We start from the raw sequence: 21,236 nt of genomic DNA, 5'->3' as shown, positions 1-21,236 counted from the left end.
GCCATTTCTAAAAACCAAGCATTATCTTACTTCACACAAGGATAAAACCATATCCCTTCAAAGATGCTTTTGTGAAAACTGAGACTGGTTCTACCAAAGCAGAGCTGGGATTTGGGTGCACATCTCCCACATCTCAGACAAATGCCCTTCCTAACTGAACTTCTGGCCATTTCAAAAACAGATGGCACTTCTTCCATTTTCCCAGATACATGTGTTCCTACAAAACAGCTTTGATTCCAACAAGTCAGTGTTTTCCAAAGAAAAACACTCTTTCACAGGAAGTGTTCTCAGCATCAATAGATAGATAGAAAGAAAATATTAGGCTACTCAAACATTTTATCTTCCCTTATTAAATTCAAAAGATTAAAGGGAATGGAAAAACAAGACCCTGGTCCAGCAGCGCACAGACACACTCTCTCTAAATAGAGATGTTTGGCTTTATCAGCAGCCATGTGTTTGAGCTAAGCTCAAAGATCAAGTACCATAACTTGGCATCTAAATCTTAGATTGTTAAGCCCATCCAGAAGCAAAAGGCGTTTCAGTGCTAACCATCTGCGCTTGCTCCCCTCTCCAATTCCACCGACGAGTCTTCCTGATGCATTTTGAAAGCAGAGGCAATCAAATGTATGCAATATGGGTGCATGTAGTTTTTATTTTAAACATACATACATGTATACACACAGTTTAAAGCAAATCCTTGCAAGAGCAGGAAGAGAGGAAATTAAAACCCACAGCACTACTAGCGGGCACAATTCAAGCAGTGGGACACTAGAGCATACAGACCCCTTTGAATTCCCTAGCTGCGTCCATTTGTGCCATAGCAGATATGGAGGAGGGTAATGGAGACACTCTTTGCCAGCAGCTCAACTCACTGTCTGCAATACACAGATCTGTGGCAACCACTTGATGTCCATATAACCACAAATGGACAGAGAGAAGCTTTCTGGCTCAGATTATATTAAAAAACAAAAAAACAAAAAACAAAGAAAACACAAACCATAAACAAAATGCAGCACAATGGGGAGGCCTGGGCCAGGTTTGCACACCAGCTACAAATCCCCAGAAAACTTAAGCTCTAAGCAGGCCAGAGATCTTCTGCTTTAGAAGCAGGTGCATTATGCACTTTGTGAAGGTTGAGAGAAGGCTGAGCTGTCCCTACACACTTCAGCAGTGGTACCTGAAGTGTTGGGAAAGGAGCTGAGCAGGAAAGACCAGTTTGAGATCCAGCCCTACTTTTTCTTCTCACAAGTGGATGTCTTAAAGGCAAATGTTTTTCCTATGTTCATCTAACACTACAAAAGTCCATATCCTTCATCACAAACCTGTTTTATTTCTCCATTTACTTCCATCCTACCCTGATGGCAGCTGCCACTTAAAATACACCAAGTCAATAAACTCATTTACTGTACATTCAACTAACGTAAGCCAACCATTTCTTTATACAGCTAGGAAAAGATACACCACAATGTCCCTGCGCACAGAAAAATAACGGATCTGCAATCAATCTCCCAGCTACCTCTATGGCCTTAATGATCATTTCTATTATGTAGAAGATTTAACTGCCAGGCTTTTATAGTAAGTTATGCTAATAGCATGTCTTGCTGTTATTCAATGAACAGAACACTTTTCCTCCCCTTCCTCGTATACCACATTTCTAATTAAAGGAAGATTAATATACTGATCTCCTGCTTTGCTAAAAACCTTGCATTTAACATGCAATAGTTACATGGACATTGTTATCTAATTTAATAAATACACCAGCACCTCATTTGCTGATCTGCTAGGTTCCTGAATGCTTCCTGCAAGTAAGCAACACCTGCTGTATCTCCCTATGACTTCAGTATTAGTTCAAAGCATCAAGCACCTCACAGGCTTGGCCCTTTCAAGGGCTTAACAAGCTTGCATATATAATGGAGTTAGTGAGGAATGCCGTTCTCATGGAGAAAACAAAGTTATTCCTCATCTGAGAGCTGCCTGGTGCTGCTAATTAATGTTTTCGTCTCTAAGGATCATCTCGCTTCTATTTCTGTTCATTCACACAACGAGACAAGTAGCTGCAGCAGTACCGAGTGCCAAGACAGACAAGGTATGAGACACTGAGAAAGTGTCTCCATTTATGACAGGAGATAGGAATGGAAAAGGCACATCCAGCACAAGCAACAGAAAGATAACAGTGAAAAACTATGCACAGATTTTCTAAACAAGTGAACACACTGGTGCAAATCATAGCCAAATAAAAACCATACACTTCTATTGTTACGCAAGATCAAATAGTCATGAAATAAAGTAGACAACTAAACCACATGTATATTTGGAGGCGATTCCGTCTTAGGGGGTCCAGCTCGGTAACAGGATCTCGTGCCCACCCAGTTATCAGATGTGGCTGGCTAGCAGTCAGCTTTTGCTCAGAAAGGAGTGATAGAAGTTGCAGAAGAAAAATGGGATCCCATAGCAGACTTTGGGGAAGATTAGCATGGAAGAACGATAGCCCAGGGAGAACAAACAACCCATCTTGTTTGATGCTTTGCCAAGCTCGGGTTAAATAACTCAACAGTGTCTTTAAAGAATTTGTTAATGTGCCAACAAGTCCCACCTACATCGATGAAAGATAAGGCTATGTAAAGCACTACTAACCTATTTGAATACCACTTCCTGTTACCTGAGTTAAAGCTATAAAACTAGGCTGTTAGAAGTCTGCAAGTTTTGCCTGGGTCTCCCTCTCCGCAGCCAGCAGGAGCCTGGAAGAGCTCCAAGCTCAGCCCCACAATTTTGGGAACGTTCCAGAGGACCACCTCTTTCTAAAGTCATAAACAGGTCTATCTGCACCACATTCAGACTCCCAAACCAAAAAAAAGAGACTAGTTAACTGGAGAAATCAAAATATACCTTGTTAATCTGAAGTTCACATATTTTACAGAAAAGCTCGTAACATGTTATGATCCTACGAAAGCACAAAGCAAGCAAATTAGAAATATTCCTTTACTGAAAAGTCTCTGCTGCCCTGGACCAATTCATCCATACCTATCCTCCTGATTCAGGTATTTACGTTATTTTATGACATCTCTTCTCAGTGCTTTCAGAATAGATAAATACACAGGCTCTGCCTCAAAATTCTTCCTCTCATTTTAGCCAACACATAACAAAGCAAGATGGGAAAGAATAACTGGGTCCACGGCAATAGAGCTGTACGGTTATGAAATGGCATACGATGCTACACTAAAGAGGCATGGGGGGGAAGATGCATTGCCAGCCAATTTGTAGAAAGATGCTACCTTACATGACACATTGTGATGAATGTTGACACTTTGGGTAAACTTAAACTGGCTTAGGATGACTTGACTTTAAGGATCAAAACAGATAAAATCAGTTTGAGATATGCAGCAAAATCTGTGCTGCACAAAGTCACACCCTAAGCTTTCATGATCTCTTAAGAAATTGGATTAAATGCAAGTTTAGAGCAATGCCTAGGGAAGGGTTTTTACATCTGACTGCTTTCCATGATCTTCAACACGTGATTACTGATTACCAAATTGTTTTGCTCCATTCCTATAGCACAGGTTTCTGATTATGTTTGTCTTCCCTTCTCTTCTAGATCAGAAATCTTACTGCAAAAAGTCATGAAAAATGAATCCTGCAATTAGCTGTTACATGCTCTATGAAGCAAGTCTCTCCTCTCCTACGAGCATCCCAGGACAGCTTGCACTTCTCTCAATAACCAGCATGCATATGCAGCTCAAATCAAGGCCGAGAGAAACTTGGCAGAATTTATCTTCCCAGGCTTACCACTCCCAGAATTTTGTTGCCTTCTGACCCAAATTACAACAAAGAAGAAAAAGCCAGAAATGCCTAGCGTTGTTTGACTTAAGGGTCACGAAGATGTGAAAACACGCAAGCTTATATAGGTAAGGAGGAAACTGAACTGGTCACCTAATTTCTCAGAGCTTGACTGAGGCCCAGCAGCCCTCTAAGCCATTTTTAGAGAAATGGGGATTTTTCTGCTCCTAGGCCAATTTCAGGTTAGGATTGGAGACCAGGCTGATGCTCATGTTCCTCTCCCCATACACAGTTCCTTTCAAGTGCAAGGAAAAGCAAAATACCCAATACTACTACATTTAAGTCAGTTTAGCAGAATTTGGTTCTTTGTTGCTTGGAGTTTATGAAACAAAGCTACAAATGAAAAAAGTTTCATTTTTCACCAGATTTTATTTTCTACCAAAGGAAGAAGATAATGCTAGCGTTTCAGTTTTAACACTTGCAAGCTTTTAGTGCTGTTTGCATGACCGTCAAGGCTCCAACTACCTTAGAAATAAATAAAGAAAATTACTGTCAGCATATTACAGAACTGCTACTATTACAGGTCACTAATGGCTCTTAAAAACCTTCCTAAAAAGGAGAGAGGCTGGGAAACATTTAAAAATAACAAGCCTGGCCCAAAACGAAAAAAAACAGTACTTAATTAAGACTGAAACAATACAGAGATTTCGATACCCGTTACCAGCACACAAATGTCCAGGGGATTATAAACTGAGCTAGAAAGGGAGTACAATAGGAGAAAGAGTCATAAACCAAACACCTTCTATCCTAAAATGTCTATATAAAAGAGAGCGAGCACGCGCTTTAAGGCAGAAGTGCGCGTACGTGAATTTTGGCTAAGCCTAGTGCTGTGTGCTGCAGCGTACAGACACTTGGTGCTCTGCCATCACAAATAAAAAGAACAGTTTGCCAACAACCTACCAAACGCTAGTGGTCTCTAACTTAACTACAGGTTTTGCTCACGACAGGACTGCCAGATGCCAGCAGGCTTTTTTGTTTGACTGCTTGCTTCACTTTCTCATTGCGAAACAACTGCCTGTCTAGCTATTTAAAACTATATATTGATGAATGTTTATTATATGCATACAGAGAAACCACAAGGCTTCAGTCATTAGTACTGAACTCCAGGGCCTTTAATCACACAATAATTTATCAAAATAGTTACTGTGTGAACAGTAGAAAGAAAATGGCATGGTTTCTCACAATATATATTAAGCCAAAACTGGAGAAAAGATTTCAACTGTAATATTGAAAGCGGGTTATAAAAGAAAGTTTAAAGTCTAGCAGCTATTCCAGTTCACTGGCTTCCTTTGGTTACCATTTTACATGTAACAAACTCTTAGTTTAAGTAGAATCTTTTTGATTCGGTGCAGTTTATGTGAACTCCTAGGTGATAAAAAGCAAAAAGGCCCAGAGCGACTGTTAGTCTGAAGAGAACAAAATACCACCTTGTGCATGTCTATGACTATAATAAGGTTCAAGTGAAAGGAACAAGTTTTCCAATAAAATAGCTTCAGATTTTAAAAAACACAAAAAGCAATCTTCTTTAGTCAACTGAACCGTGTTAAAACCCTACTAGCAGAAGAGCACAACACAGTCCTTTGGCAGCAGGAAAGCAAAAGATCAGCATCAATGCACAGTATATTCAGTCACAAATTCTAACACTCTCCTGAAAAACAGTATCAAATGAAACTAAAGGCTAGTCGACACCACTACAGATGAGGTTATTTAGTCCACATCCAAAAAACCTGAAAGAATTGTGCAGGAAGAAATATTAAAGTCTTGGTTTCATGAGTTGTAACAGAGTTGTAAGTAAAATCTTTGCCATAAAGCAGTGTAAGATAGTCCGAGCAACTATTCATTGCAATTACAGTGCTCACGACCAGTTGGTTCTTAAAAATACACAACACCCAAAAGCCTCCCAATGAAAATCAGCTGTAGAAGGCAACCTTTCAGAATCATTAGAAAGTCTTTGTTTGTGTTACACCAACTGTTGTTCGCAAAAGGACAGCTACCTGTCACATCCATGATTCACTGAGCCTCAGATGAGCTGATGCTCCAACCTTGCACTCCCCTGCTTGAAACAAAAGGTAATGCTGGCTTGACCACTGAAGGATCCAAAAGTGAAAATTAAAAGAAAAAAACTGAGAAGATGAAAACAAATAGCAGAAAAAGAAGCAACTGCTATTTGACAGCCATCTCACTGATACAAGATTAACTTGGGCTTTTGGTAACATATGTCCTTGTGGGTCATTCTCTTCTGTCTGTGTGTATCTCTTTTCCAGACCTGTTGGTATCTTACTAAATTGCTTGCCTGCTCCGGAGTTAAATTTATGCGTGCCTATGACAAACCTATCAAGCCTCATATAGTCCATTCACAAAAAAGCAGCAACTGCGGCACTGCGGCAGAGGGACCGGCTGCTACATGGATTTCCTCTCTGGCCAGCCATCTCCAAAGGACATGCATCTGCTCCATGCCTGGCCTCGCATTCCCACTGCACAGCCCAGCATACTCCAAGGTGTTCGAGGACAAGGTTAAAAATGAACATTTGAAATCTGTAAGACTTACGAAGGCCACCACCAAAAAAATACACAAATGGTGACCCCTAAAATTAGAATAACCAAACTCCTACCAGCATTAACAGACAGCACATTCATGGAAGCCAATGCAAAACCTGCTTAAGCAGCAGTGAGAAAAGGCCTAAACCTGTTTACATTTTCCTTCACAAAAAGTAGTTCTAATGACTATACAAAGCCATCACAGACGTTTTCCAAAACTCAACAGGCAATGTGAATGCTTAGTGCTTGTTGGTGATGACACAACGATAACACCAAGTTAAAAGCATTCTCTTCCACACATCGTGCCAGTGAGTGCTGGATGCTGGGTCAGATTAAGTGCATCACCCACACTGACTTGACGTTTGAATGATGTCAGCAACGTGCAAGGAACTGCACAAACAGGGAACACATGCAGTCCTTCCTAAAACATTCATGTAGTCTAAACCAAGTGCTGACAACTTATTTCAGGAAAATATGCAGATGATTTTGCCAATAAGCTTTTGAATGCTGTTTTAACTATTCCACTTTGTCCAGTCAAGCCATACCGTCCAAAGTAAAAGAAACAAGTAAGAGTTATACAATTAATTAACAGCTGGGACACATGACTAGCAGTGAATCCAATTCCAAAGCAAAATTATTAGTATTATCTATTAAACTCTTAGCTTGCTAACCTTGGTGCACCCTTTAGCCATTTCTTTTCTACATAGCCCGTCATACTCTGTTTCTATGCCTATAACAGAGCATTAGGGTCACAGACAGGATTATTCAATCCACTATATTGAGGCTCATCATATTCCAATCAAAATACTTTCATTTAAATTGCTAACTTTTCTTTGTAAAAACAGGTAAGATCTTCCTTTTTTTCTTTCAAGAGCAAGTAGAAAACTACCTATCAGCTACCAGAAGTAGTATGTGTCTCAGAGATTTTGTTCATTTCCATCACTTAAGTTTGCACAACATTTCGGAATTCTTGGATTAACACCATGCTTAAAGAACAATTTAAGTGTGCTATATTGCCACCACTTTTGTGAACACCTCCTTTAACAGCATTTCTTATTAGTCAAGAATCAAGCTGAGTTATGTACACTCTCCATCACTCCTTATTATATTTTGAGGCAAAATATCTGCTTCTTTGGACAGCACATTGCATGCATAGCTGGTGCTGCTGTCCCTCTGACACAGTCTGATATGTTCAACGGCTGTCAAAGAACGAAGAAGAATAGGAAGATAACATTTCTACTTGGAAGTGAAAAAGCAGACTTTCCAGTATTTTACTGACCACATGTAGCACTTTTCTCTGTTTCAAATGGGAATTAAGCAATGCTGAAAGTTTATCCAACCTTTTCCCACGATAAGGGACCAAGGGAAGGCCATCCTGTTCCTGCTTTCCTTGATCCGTAGGGGAAGTGACAGGAGCCCTGTTCATAAGCAATTATGCCACTTCTGAAAAGTCAGCACAACCTCTCGTGTGGACCAGTAACTCTCCAGGTAAATGTGGAAGTGACACTAGAACTCACTACTAGCCCTCTGAAACCCACCCATCACTCCAAGAAAGCGACAGCAGCCACATCAAAACATCAAACAACAGGGCATCCTGCTTACGAAGGCAAGTAAATCAATACCTCATGACTTTCACTCTCAAAAAGTAGCACCAACAGGTATCAAGTCAGCTTCTGGTTCATCACATCCCAAAAGGGATAGCGAATACTGGGACTCCCTAGCAGCCTAGGCAGTATGCTGCAGTAAGCCAGCCGTGACATCAACCATTTGACCCTAGAGTGCTTGCTGCTCTCCAGCTGGGCTTGAGGTGACATCCCAGGAAGCTCAGACGCTATCTTGGTTTGATGCTCCTTCCAGAGGAGGGAAATAAAAACCAGAAACCAAACTAAACAGCCGCCCCCCCCCCCCCCACGCTCTACCTCCTCTTACACTTTGTTTCAGAACAGCTTTCCTTTTCTCATTTTAGTATCTTAAGTAGGGATTTCTGTGAACTTTCCTTCAAAAATCACAGTAAAACTGGTGCCTTTTTTTTCAAACGGTTCTCAGACGACTTACTAGAACAGGTTCAGCTTTTCTGTTTACAGATTTACATCATTTGGATATAAATTTCAGCATAAATCTTCTCCTAGGCTTGGCTACTTAATTTCCTTCTTGTGGACTGTGCCACCAATTACCTATAAAATCAGGTTTAGTGCCGTTCGGCAGGGACATTCAGGTAAGGCAGCACGTAGAGATTAGAGAGCCCGAAATTCCCTCCCACCCCTGACCTCCGGGGGCGGGGAGGGATCTAGCAACAGCTTCATTCCCTAAATTAATATAGGGGAAAGAGAGAGGGGGGAAAAAAAGTGATTGGAACATTGGAAAACTTGTTCTGAGAGATTTTTCACATTAAAAAAAGCTAACTAATTGTTAGCGTACCAGGTATTTCAAAGGATATTGCTCTATTTCAAGGCGTAGTAGTAATCAACTGCAACTCCTACAAACCAGATACTGCCAAAAGGCAGGCTGCAGGTGCTGTTTAAATAGCAAAAAGTCCCTTCTCCTTTTGCATGAGCAGGAACTGTTAGTGATACTTGAATAAAATGTCATTGCGAAAACTTTGTTACACACTACAGGCTAAGTTACTGGTGGTGTTAATGAACTATGTTAATGAAGCACTATCATCACTATCATTAGGCATATAGGGGCATATCTATTTTCCAGGCTTTTCTCTAGAAATTCAAATTTCTTCACTATAGCTCCTGTATAACATTGGCTCCATTTAAGTAGCATTTCTGAGCTGTGTTGATATAATGCTTGCTTACCTAGTATCAAAATGGATATTTTCTATTTTCCTGTGAGAGAAAGCATTAAGGAAAAAATCCACGTTTCTAGATTACTTCGTAATGCAAGACTGTCTGCAGCGTTCAATACGTTTGGTAGTAATTGAAAGTTTAAAAAACCCAACCCTGTTTCATAAATGTACCAAATGGTATTTTCTGTCTACTAATTAAATTTTCATAATTTGTCTCATTCCAGAAGTATTAAAGTTCAGTTTTGATAAGCAATCACTGATCACTATTGCTTCAGGGAAAAGTCATCTCTTACCATACTAGTGCAACTCGTTCAATAAACTTCATTTTGTGCCAGAAGGCAGATTGCTAACAGCTGCTAAACGCAGGCAATTCTGAAGATTGTATCATCTCCCATGGCGGGACCGGGCACTCAATTAGGGCCACAAGTGATCCTACAAGTGTACACAAGTGTACAAGAATTTGTAGAGTAATTATTTCATGGCAACAGACTTCAGTTTGCATGCACCTTAACGTAGGAATTAAATCTACCCTAGCACAATACACAGATTTGTACTTTCCTAGTGCAAGTACTGGGCCAACACCACGCAACACTACTGACAGCAGAATTAAGATGTAGTAAGAGGCCAAATTGGCAGTGGGGCAGATCCTGGAAGGCAGTTTCTGTATCTGACTCCTATATGGAATCAAGAGCGAAGTTGCAGTCCCACAGCCCGGAGGTGACTGAGCTGAGGAGCAGACCTAGGAGATGACATACTGCAGGGGACAGCTCTCCATGGGTAACGCTGCTCAGGCCCCTTCGCAACCAGGATGGGGCAGGGGGAGTACAGAATTACATGAAAAAATTAATTCCAACCACTCTTCTCAGAGCTGTGCTGACCCAGAAAAATTAGATCTGACTGATGTTTGAGGTATTTTGTTCCATGAACACCTTTCTGGAGTTTCCTAGAAGTGGCTTTCTACCCTGGTTCACTTCAGCAGAACCTGTCTCCCAGAGATGTGTGCTATTTATTATGCTTTGGCAAGCCCCTAAGTATTTTCTTATTGAGGTATGCTGCTCCTAACAAGGCTCTATAAGCCCCCTCTATCCAGCAGGGAAATGCACATGCCTGCACACACACACACGGGGGGGCAAGTGCTCCTCCACTGGAAAGATTTAATCATTCTAAAACCAGAATTGCAGCACAGCTGAAAAACCCCGTTTCAGTGTTTGAATACTCACACTTTTCAACTCGCAGTCAGAAAGCTTCATCTACCCAACCTGATTTGCAGTTGCGGTATTAAGTATCTTCTCTAGTCATCAGTAAGACAAACCAAAACAAAATCCAAACTGGAGAAGCAATTTCCAGAAGATAAACTCTTTGCTAGCTCTCTCCTGCCTGTCGCCACGCCAACTTTCCATCTAGAGGAAAGACCTTTGTGATTTTTTTCCTGCTTTATTATTCTGCTGGAAACAATAGCCTTTTTGTTCTCCCACAAGAATACAGGAGCCCAAGCCCAGTGCACAATTGTGTGATCATCGCACAGCCCTGTGTCCCAACCTTTCTGAAACCCTGCCGCCACAAAGACACCCAGCTGACTAGGGAGCAGAGAAAGGGCGGTCCAAGGGAAACAATGAACAGAATTGTCACTTTGAACAATGCAGAAGGCCACTTCAGCGTTCCCATCATCTCTTGCCAATTTTTCTTGCCTTGGGTGATTTCCTCTATCAAAGAGCTGCTGTCAGGTTTGACTGCTTAAATGATAAATTATTCCGACTGTAAATATTTTTAGCAGAAACAAGAACACTGACCTAAAGCCGAATATTTGCTCAGCGGGTTTATTTTTAATAATTATGGTAACTTTATGTCCTTGAACACGGAGGAGAGCCTATGACACTGAGCAGTTTTACCCTCTAACCTCCAAAACCCAGATCCCACCCTGGGCAGCACCTCAGGGATGGGGTCAGCTTGCAGCAGTCAAGTCCTACATCACCCCATCACTGCAGAGGACACCTGTGTAACAAGATCACTGCAAGCCAAGGCAGAGGTATTACTCCAGAAATACAGATTTTTCTAGAACTGTTATTGACTGGTTACAATATAATTAGTGCCTTTTGGGTGTGCAGCAGCAGTTCCTGTGCTGATTTTCTGCTGGTTTACAGCTGGGCCCAGGTATGCTCTCTGCAGCACTTCAGGGGCTAGTGGCATGACTGGATTTGAGCTGCTTCGCTCACTCATACACGCAGGTATCACAATACACGGTGCTTTCAGGGGGTCAGTCTCGCAAGCAGGTATGACATTTTTATACTGTCCTTTCATAAGGGACAAATTACCCCACTTTGGGAAAAAACAAAACAAAACAAAACAAAGGGAGAATTAGATGATGCCCACCTAAGATGTCCAACCTTCTAGGTAAAGATATGATCATTTCAGGCATGATCCGTTTTGCTGTTAAACACCTTATATTCAGTTCAGCAAGGCCATACAGATTAAATAGCCAGTAATAACCCTAAGTATACCAGGAAAACAAGAGGCTTGATTCCACTCACACTGCTTTAACTGGATCAGCTAAGGGGCTTGCGATCCAAGTTAGTCTCTTCTTCATGTGCTGGGGAAGAAGAGAAGATTTATCCTAAGTTCGGTTCTAAGACAAATGTCACTCAGAATTTCAGACTGGCTATCCTGCTTTAACCTAAACGGCACACTGCATTCATCATATAGTGGGGCCTTAAAAAAAAAAAAAAAAAAAAAAAAAAAAAAGCACAAGCTAATATTTTCTCCATGTCCCACTTCTTTCCACTATAGTAGTATTGCCCTACAAGATATAAGTGGAAACTTTACCTCTTGTATTATTGATGTTCAGCTTTTAAATTGTATCTCCTATAAAGCATGCTACTGATCTAACATGAAACATGTACCAGAAGTATACAAGAATCTTTAAAGTAGTCCTAATGTATCTCTACCCTTAAGAGAAATCTCCATCCAAGCACCGGGGTAGAAATAAACAGTCCATATTTGGGAGGAGCCTCTCTTTCTTTGGACCATGTTAAAAAAAAAAAAAAGATAAAAAGTTGTCCTGCCATGCACTTACTCAATCAAAAGTGGATTTAACCTGCCTAGCAAACCTGGAAAAACAGAAGATAAAAAAATCCAAATATTGTTAACCAACATTATACATATACACACATATACATACATATAACCATTATATATAGCAATATATCACAAAATATTGCATAACATGTTATTGTAACATATTACAATATAGTGTTAATTGTCACGCTAATATATAATTATAAGTAAATGCTAAAATAAACATTTTTAAGCCGGTGGTTATATATACACTTCGATTCTCAAATGTAAAATCCAGTTCTTTTCTGCAGAACACACAGATAAGAAATTCACAGCCATAGACATCAGCTATAGGATAGATGTGAAAAACTAAAGAAAGCATGTAAGACGACATGCAAAATCATCAGTCCAAAGAGAATGGAAGATGAACAATATGTCTGAATTAAATTAAGGCAGATCAGGGTGCCAACAAAATGATACAGCTCTTAAAAATACTGTAAAATTATTATATTACAGGAAAATTATTTTAAAATTATTATTTCACAGAATTTTAAATCAGAGATTAGAGCAAGCTTTGATCTATCAAAGTTACGGAAGCTAAATGTTGAAAAAACACACTTTAAAAAACCCAAGGACAAATGCGGATATGTTTCTAGAACATGCACTGCGTGTGCAGCGCTGTCTCGTTAGTCACCGTGCATACGCGAGCCCATCCAAAGTCTCCCAAATAAAGGTTGGAAGCAGCAGGAGCTGTTACAAGGAAAGCTATAAGCAAAAGAAAAGATCACTGGAGAAGCTAGGCTAATCACTACGAAAACTATAGGCAATGCAGATTTAACTGGATATTTGTTTCCTATCCTCACCCTTTACCCTTCCCCCACAGATTAAAAATTTTTTTTGGGGGGGGGGAAATATTGTCACCTATATTACACAGCACCTACAACAATAGGGCCCCCGCATATTTGCCATTTTCAAATTCTGTGATAATAACTGTAGCAGTAAGAAATGGATGAAAGAAAGCACTGCATTAGCATATTGAAAGCCAACATGATGAAATGGCTCATTGCTCCTTACACAGCATGTTCACTTTAATGGCACAGGACAGGCTTTATGAACTAGAGCAATGGTTCTAGAGATCTTATTCATCTCACTGCAGAGTGAACTCAAAACACTGGAACATCTCTGTTTTCAAATACTACTGGAGGGTCTTTGTCCTCAGAGTGACTTCTTTTGCAATGCAGTCCTCGGCACAAAAAGTAACTGGACAGCAAATAGCATCTTTATGAATACTAGATGCTGTGGATGTCCTAGGAAACTTCTACCTAGTTCCTCTGTCAGCCCATCCAAACAAATTAATCTTGCAATTCAAATAAACACATACTTCTTCAATCTTCCAAAGTTCGATTATAAGTAAGTATGCCTGAATGCTACACACAAAATAAAAGCAATTCTCATAGATTCAAAGACAACGACCAGACATGTGCTGGTATTCAACCTCTCACCTGTTGACTGTCACCTAGGATGAAACTCATGACAGTCACTGAATGAAAGACTTTTTGTTGCAAGATCATCCTATTAGAAGGTCAGGTTGCACAAATATTCTGGAAACACTCCCTCTAGTTTAATTTTAAATGATACCAAGATTTATGCTTCTACAATTTACACAAGCCACTATCTTACCAACAGGCCCCAAGGTAAGGCAGTACGGTTACACCAGCACCACAGCGAAGTAAATAAATTGCTTAAAAAATCCCATTCCTTCTTAAAGGACAGCAGATGCTTAAGCAACATTTGACCTCATGGAATCGTATGCTACACAGTATTAACATGTGATGGTCATATAAAACTTTTACACATAAGCAGTCCTGGTTACTTATTGCTTGACTTCTGGGAGAACAGAACACTGAATTTTGTCCAATTCTTTCAAGTAACAATTACCTCCCCATATCATAGCAAATGGCAGCTTTGTGAGAACAGAGCAAAGGGGAGGGCTCATGAGGGTAGAAGCTGCAGATAGCTAGGAAAAAAACATATTTGCGGGCTGGTGCATTTTTCCCATTTACAAAGAAAAAGCAAAGAATTGATTATTTGGGGATAAATTCCTAATGAGACTGGCATGAGAGAATCTACTGAGAGATAAAGAATGCTACTCATAACAACTTATATATCACAACAGCTGAAGGCGAGAGGATGACTTCATTACCTAAGAAAAATAAGCCCATTGTCATTCATGCCTTGGCACTGAAACTACAGCTATCAGTACCTTGCTCACAGGGACACTGATGACACTCGAGGAAGTTTAATTTAAAAAGAGAAAAAAAAAAAAAACCAACAAAAAAAACACGCTCATTCCTCACTCTTTCACTCCCTACTAAAGTTCAACCCTACTAATACAAGTGGAGCCTGATCCTCACCGTCAAGCCATGCAGATAGGGCACAAGCTGGCGACAATGGTGCAGGTGCAGCTAAGGCACCAAGGCAAGGCGCAGCACAGAAAGCTGCCACCTTCCAAAGGGAAACAGGACAAAAAAATAAAAGAACAAGAACTCAATATATGTCAGAAAAGCAGCTGTAAACCACTAACAAACTAAGCAAGGTTTTTACACTGCTGTTCTAGAGATCTGACAGGAAGCACCAGGAGATCAAAAACACTGAACCCTGTGCCTAAGGATGCCAGCTTGCAGAGTCCTTCGCCACGCAGGCATGGACATACTTACTTTAATCTAAAAACACAGACTAATTGTGCAAAGTGACAACAAAAGCCACAGTCTCCTTTGCGGGGGGATTATGAAAGCAGTCTAACTGCAACCTGCTCAAGAAACTGGAGTCTCACTAGGAGTCTGATGACTTCCCTAAACCATTCTGTGCAGTCAAGTGTCAACCAGTTCAGAAAGCTAGGAAGGTTTCCCAATTTGACTATAACTTCACACTCGCGTGCAAAGATGACAAAGCTTTATTAAAAAACAACTGAAAGGTAAGCAAGGGGACAGATGAAATAATAATACTAAATACAGGAGCTTTCACATCTGACTACCTTTGGATTACAAACAGCAGTCCTTTCCTTAGGTTATGCTGCTAGAGATAAGCTGCAAAGCATTTGTAGTGCTCGTGGCGTTAGCCTGTGCTTGGTACCAGGGGATATGCAGTCATCCTCAAAATAGCATAAAGTAATTGTGGCAATTCACGGCATACATTTACCGTACTATCAAATTGCCAAGGGTTTCTCCCAGGCTCATCAGCCTGCAGCTAAGCTGGTCCTACTGCTCTGCCCTGGATCCTTAGCTCACCAGCTGCAGCACTTACAACAGCAGCCCGAGACAAAGCAACAGAAGAGAGTTGGCAGGCAAAAACAAAAATGTGATTTTATGGGTTAGCATATACCCACAAAAACAGTGATGGAACACAAGCCCCATAAATATAGGACCACAGGGACCCCTGTTTATGTAACGTGAAGCCAGAACACATTAAACTCTCAAGGTCTTTGCAGTATTAGAGGTTTGCAGCATGCGCTGTACAGCCCTTGGAAGGCTCTCTGATTTACTCTGCCAGCAAAAACAGTGCAGATGGAACTGTCAAGTCCTCTTGTTTAGTGGCGCCTGCTTTTCTAACACACGACTTTTTTTTAAATAACCACTACTCATCAAATAAACTCAATGTCTTTTCCAGCACCTGCAAAAAATATTTTGAGGAAAAAGAATGAGCTTCCAGAATGGACAATCTGCAACTTCTCCTCAAAAAGCTGTTCTAGACTGTCTTAAAACATCATGTTTCTCACTATTACATTACTATATACCAACAAAAATCCAGAATCATTTTTGCTGGTACTTATGACACATTTCACCATTGCTTCATTTTACCATAGTAATCAAACTATGGACACATGCTAGATGCTATGATCATTGTAGATATAGAAATCAGGTGTGTATGTGGTGCTCAAAATGGTTGCATCATGCTTAAGGTTCCTACCTTCAAAATCCCACTTCTAATTTATTTCCTCACACCACTCAGGATTCAGAGGTTCAAGGGTGTTCTCAGTCACATCAATGGGAACAGAGGAAAGCAAACACAAAGTGTACCTGAAAGTTACCCTTGGAAGCAGGATGTCATGAAGTTTCACTGCAATCAAATCCTAAAAACAGATGCTGAGAACAAGTTCAAAGTCAGAACTCAGTCTTGCTCCTGCTGCTTAACTCGTCCTCACCTAATCCAGGCTTCACTGAGTCACACATGGTCATTAATACAGGGTATTATATAAAGCAGACTTTTTGTTTAAATACAATATTTTTACTAAAAATGTACCTATTTCATAACATTTCTTCCATAAGAGAATGCTGCAGCCATCCAAGTAGAGAAGGGGTTAATGAACACAGCACAAAAAAGTTTTTTTTGTGGCTTCCAAAAAATCACATGGGAAGTTTTCAGAAAAATCATCGCTACCAAATAAAATAATCTAACAATTAATTTTAGGCCATAAACTTTCCATTATGAAAACAGCAGTAATAAATGCTGTATTAAAAAAAAAAAAAAAAAGCGAGAGAGAGGAAAAAAACAGCAGAGTTGTGGTTAATCAGAATAGCAGGAAAGGAAAAAGCAAACTTGGAAGACCAACATTGGCACAACCCTTGTTGATAAAAAGCAGCAGCAGGAAGCAGGCAGTTCATGTGATATGGCTTAGGCAGTGCAGATGCAAAGAATTAGAGATCTACAATCACAGAAAAACAAATACTTGCTATCAAGAATATACAGCACACTCTAAAAAGGATAGTAGCCTTTAGAGAAAGATCTATTCATAATAGGTACTTTGCTTTTTATGATTTAATTGATTGTTTCTGTGGCAAGTTGTTATGCTTTTGCAAATTCTGCCTGGCTGAGCTACAAGAAACGATTTCATAGTTCCTGTTTCACTACAGGTGCAGCATCAAGACCTGAAATTACATCTTTTTCTTGTAAATTTACTTTACAAGTACTTGAGGGGCACCATCAAAAGCTAAGCACACCAAGGTAAATCTTTTAAAAATCTTTTCGAAGGCTGAGCTACATTGATTGCCCATACTAAACACAGTGATATATATTAAAAAAAAAAAAAAAAAAACTCTGTGAAAGCTCAACTTACTTGGCCCATGCTGGCAGAACTTCAGTCTCTGTATCTCCAGCAGAGAATTTGATGCATTCAGAAAATCATGACCATTTGGCAAAAAATACTTGACATGACCTACAGTTACTCTTGAAAGCAGCTGTAATAAAGTTTATACCATCAACTTCTCTCAAAACAGGCAGCATTTAGCAAAGTACACCTGAAACATAACCAACAAGCAGAGCTTTAACATGTATATTTTGTACATATATTCTATACTCTAGCACTGAAAGAAAACTGCAGCAATATGGCTCTCTAACAGAGATAACTATTTAATAGGAAGCAACTGTTGACAGTGGTCCATTAGATGCTTACATCTAATTAACTACACACACTAGTCAACACTTTGCTCAAGTGCTCAAAATTAGTCAGAGCTGCTGGCTAATAAGGGGTCTAACATGTGGTGTTAGACATGATACTGTCAGTCTCCTTTAAAGGAAAATTCTAAGTTTGTCAGTTCACTCCATATTTCTTGCAGATGTTTCTAAATAAGTGTTTTTGATTGCATCTTTGGGGTTTTTTTTGGGGGGGGGAAGGGAGGTAGTTTTGTTTCTTGGGGGAAGGAGGGGTATTTGTTTTTTCTAGACTGTTCATTCCACCAAGATAATGTTAAAGAACTCTGCTCTGTGGAAGACAGGCATGCAAAACTAAACAGGGAGAAAAAAAAAAAAAGAAAAACAAAAAAACCCCAAACCCCAAACAGCAACCAAAACAATCTCTATTTTGTCTACAGGAAAAAGGCAGTAACAACTTAAGCACAAACTGCCCGTTATTCAGTCCAAAGGTTAGAAAGAGCAATGCAAAATCTTTGCTTTCTTGTGATGCTGCACAGGGCAAGCTCAGAGAGCGTCTGTGCTTCCCCCAAGGGTAGGTACAGCGTGTACGTCACTGGTAGAAGGTAGCCACAGGAGTTTCCTATGAGATTTCCAACATCAGTTAACTGAATTTCAAATTCTAAACTATTTTGCTTTTACTCTGCACAGTGAAAGTTGCCTGGAAAGCATTTCCAGTAATCGAAAACACCTCAGAACTGATACAGCATCAGTATCTGTTAGATCCAAAACACTCATGAACACTGCTGCTTGACGATGTGACAAAGCACGTGGCAGTATCACTGAGCAGGCTCTGTAAGACGCTCTGCCTGGAGTCCTGAACATGCCTCACTGCGCCGTGAGACAGGGACGCTCTTCGGCAACTCTAGTGCCCATTTGGCTGCAGGGAAACGGAGATAGGACAATGTTACTTTTCCACTGAGGATTCTGCATTCCTCTCCCCACTCTGCTATAACCCAGGAACCACCCTGATTCTCCATCAACTGAGCAAAACAAATTGCACATCCCAGACTGAGCTGTCATACTGCTCAACTATCTTTAGTATGGACTAAGCCAGGATGAGCATGAAGAGCTGAAAATGCACGAGGACTCCCTCCCCAACGCCTTTCTTCTTTGCGAGCATTAGAACTCCCTGAACAGTCAGAAAACAACTTTTTTTAAAAGATTTGGAAGTTTACAAGTGCTGCCTAAATCACCTCTTCCTCTTGAAGGCTCAGAAGTAGGATGAGGGAAGGATGCAAGACCACACGGCTTGGTTCAGACACCGGACTGCGCAGGTTGTAAAACTCTCTCCTCCTCGCCTACCTAAGGATGCTGCCATTACTCCTGTACAAACAGCACGTTTCAAGGGGAATACCACTGCCACTGAAGAGGCACCCAGACAGCACCACGGGAATGCAAACTACACCGCTTCAACCTGAACACGTAATGCTTCAGCAAAGGGAGATGACCAGACTCCGAGTTACTTGGTGGCATTTACACTACTGTTGGGACTGGGATCCCCGTGCCAGCAACTCCCAAATCCATTTCCACAGAAATGATGGAGTATCAGTAACTATGCAAACTTGTGGCAATCAAGCTGTAAACACCACCAGAAGAGGAAGGAAAGGCGCTGGACCCTACCCAACTCATCCTTCAGCTGCACAAAGGGCAAAAAAAATCTGTGAAAGAAGCAATGCAACAACAAAAAATTCTCACATTCCAAGCATTAACATCACATATACTGAGCACCAGTCTCAATTATACTTTTAAAATGCATTACAGATGTAGCTCTAACCAAATGGGTGCAAGATGTACAGTCAGATATGAGCTTGCAGACAAGCATTAGAAAATAGCTGGCAAAAGACAGGCAACACTGCTTGCATTTCGCCAGCCCAAATCTTCTCCCCTTTTCCCTCCCCCTCCTCCCCCCATTTTCTTCAGGAGTTTTGGCAGCTGTGTCTCAAGCTCTTCAAATTATTCTTCTAATTGTGTGTTTCTATGGAAACAGACTAGGAGACACAGTACCTCCCCATTAAAGAACTGTAAAAACAGAAGGTACACCATGAGCAAACAAAAAGGTTGAAGAATAAAAATACAATGGGAAAAGTCCTGACTAACAATGAGAAACTGTACAGCCTTTAACAGTTTACCAGCACAGGCAACCTGGGACAACACCAAGGCTGCCATGTAACCACATAACCAGCTATGATTTGCAAGGACGGCTTTTGACTGACACGGGGAAGAGCGTTACAGTTCGCCACACGAAATCTCTGCACAGCCTCAAGTACCTACACTGGTGGTCCAGCACAGTCCATCTGGGATCAGATCCTCCAGAATATGGGATATGATCCTCCTGTGAGTCCCTCCTCTGCAGCCGCTCACTCGGACAGCCAGGACACTCAGCATGGTCTCAGGAGGGACACTTCTTGCATGGTGCAGCATGCAAATTATAATTGGAGGAGCCGAGAAAGCCAGTGCACCCACACCATACACAACTCCTCAACACGGCTGGATAGATTAGCTCTCTGCTCAGTATTTGTTTTGCATACATTAAACAAAATAAAAATGAATAAATAAATAAACCTAAAAAAAAGAAAAAAAAATGGCCTAAGTGGGTTTTGCAAACTGTCAGGAAGGCTTACTGCATTCGGGCCCTCAGTTTGTTGTCTCGGGCACAGGGGTACAGTCAGTGAGCCGTGTTACAGAAATTAAGCACAAGACTGCAGCCTTGTGGCCCTGGTATGTGGCCAACATTTCTTGACTGCTGCATCGTGGCAGTCCTTCCCATCCCGAAAACCTACACAGCAGAGAGCGGGTGGTCTAAGTGTTGTCAAGGGCCACAGAGAAGCTGCAGCACAACACGGAGAAAACATGATGGGGGCCAACACCACAACAAGGGAGCACTGGACAAGATGCAAAACAGCTGGGCTTCATGCAGTGCTGGGGACTTGATGGGGAAAACATTTACTTCATCCAATCTGTTGAACAGTTACCACCAGACAGAAATTAGATTCAGTTTGGGTATGTCCAACCTTTCTTCATGATGTTGAAAAAAATTCTCTCTATAGGGGGGAAAAAATTATATCCTAACAACGCTAGGTTCTCTGGTCTTAAAATTCAGCCCACCATTTTAGCCCATTGTGAATGAGGGAAGTAGCAACAGAATTTCCCTCACCTCGGACCCCAAGGGTATCATCAGTCAATTAAAAAACACTGCTACCAGTGCAGCAATGTCACAGCAACCTCAGCAGAAGAGTATTCAAGACATAATTAAATTAAATTACAGCATTCTCTCACCACATAAGCCATAAGAAGGGATCACAAGGGGGAAAAAATAAAAATTAGTTTAGAAACATAAAGCAAGATTAAAAATAAAGAAGGAGGTGGAGGACGAAGATTCAATGCTTCATTACTTAAGATGTTTATTAGGCCGAATTTTTAGTGAAAGACTGGGGGTGTTCAAAAGCTTTGCCAGCCAAGGCTTACCATAAAAGTTGGACTCTCTCTTTGCTTTCAGAGGATATTAAAAGACTTGGTGAAAAGTTCTCCCAAACCCCAAAATGCAATACAA

The 21,236-nt window shown here is 40.7% G+C and overlaps 1 protein-coding gene across 2 annotated transcripts in view; it reads right to left on the bottom strand.

Moving 5' to 3' along the window:
• Positions 1-21,236, bottom strand: part of FBXL7 (F-box and leucine rich repeat protein 7) — a 203,826-nt gene that overhangs the window by 69,352 nt on the left and 113,238 nt on the right. Inside the window, exon 1 of one of the 2 annotated variants that reach the window (XM_064506870.1) lies at positions 10,387-10,409. The exons of the other annotated variant lie outside the window; for it this stretch is intronic. The gene's annotated coding sequence lies outside the window, so the exon portion shown is untranslated. Of the gene's footprint in view, positions 1-10,386; positions 10,410-21,236 lie in introns of those variants that run through there. 2 annotated transcript variants of the gene reach the window in all.

This window comes from Dromaius novaehollandiae, chromosome 2 (genome assembly GCF_036370855.1).
Source record: "Dromaius novaehollandiae isolate bDroNov1 chromosome 2, bDroNov1.hap1, whole genome shotgun sequence".
Classification (NCBI taxonomy): domain Eukaryota; kingdom Metazoa; phylum Chordata; class Aves; order Casuariiformes; family Dromaiidae; genus Dromaius; species Dromaius novaehollandiae.
This window is presented reverse-complemented; position numbering and strand designations above follow the sequence as displayed.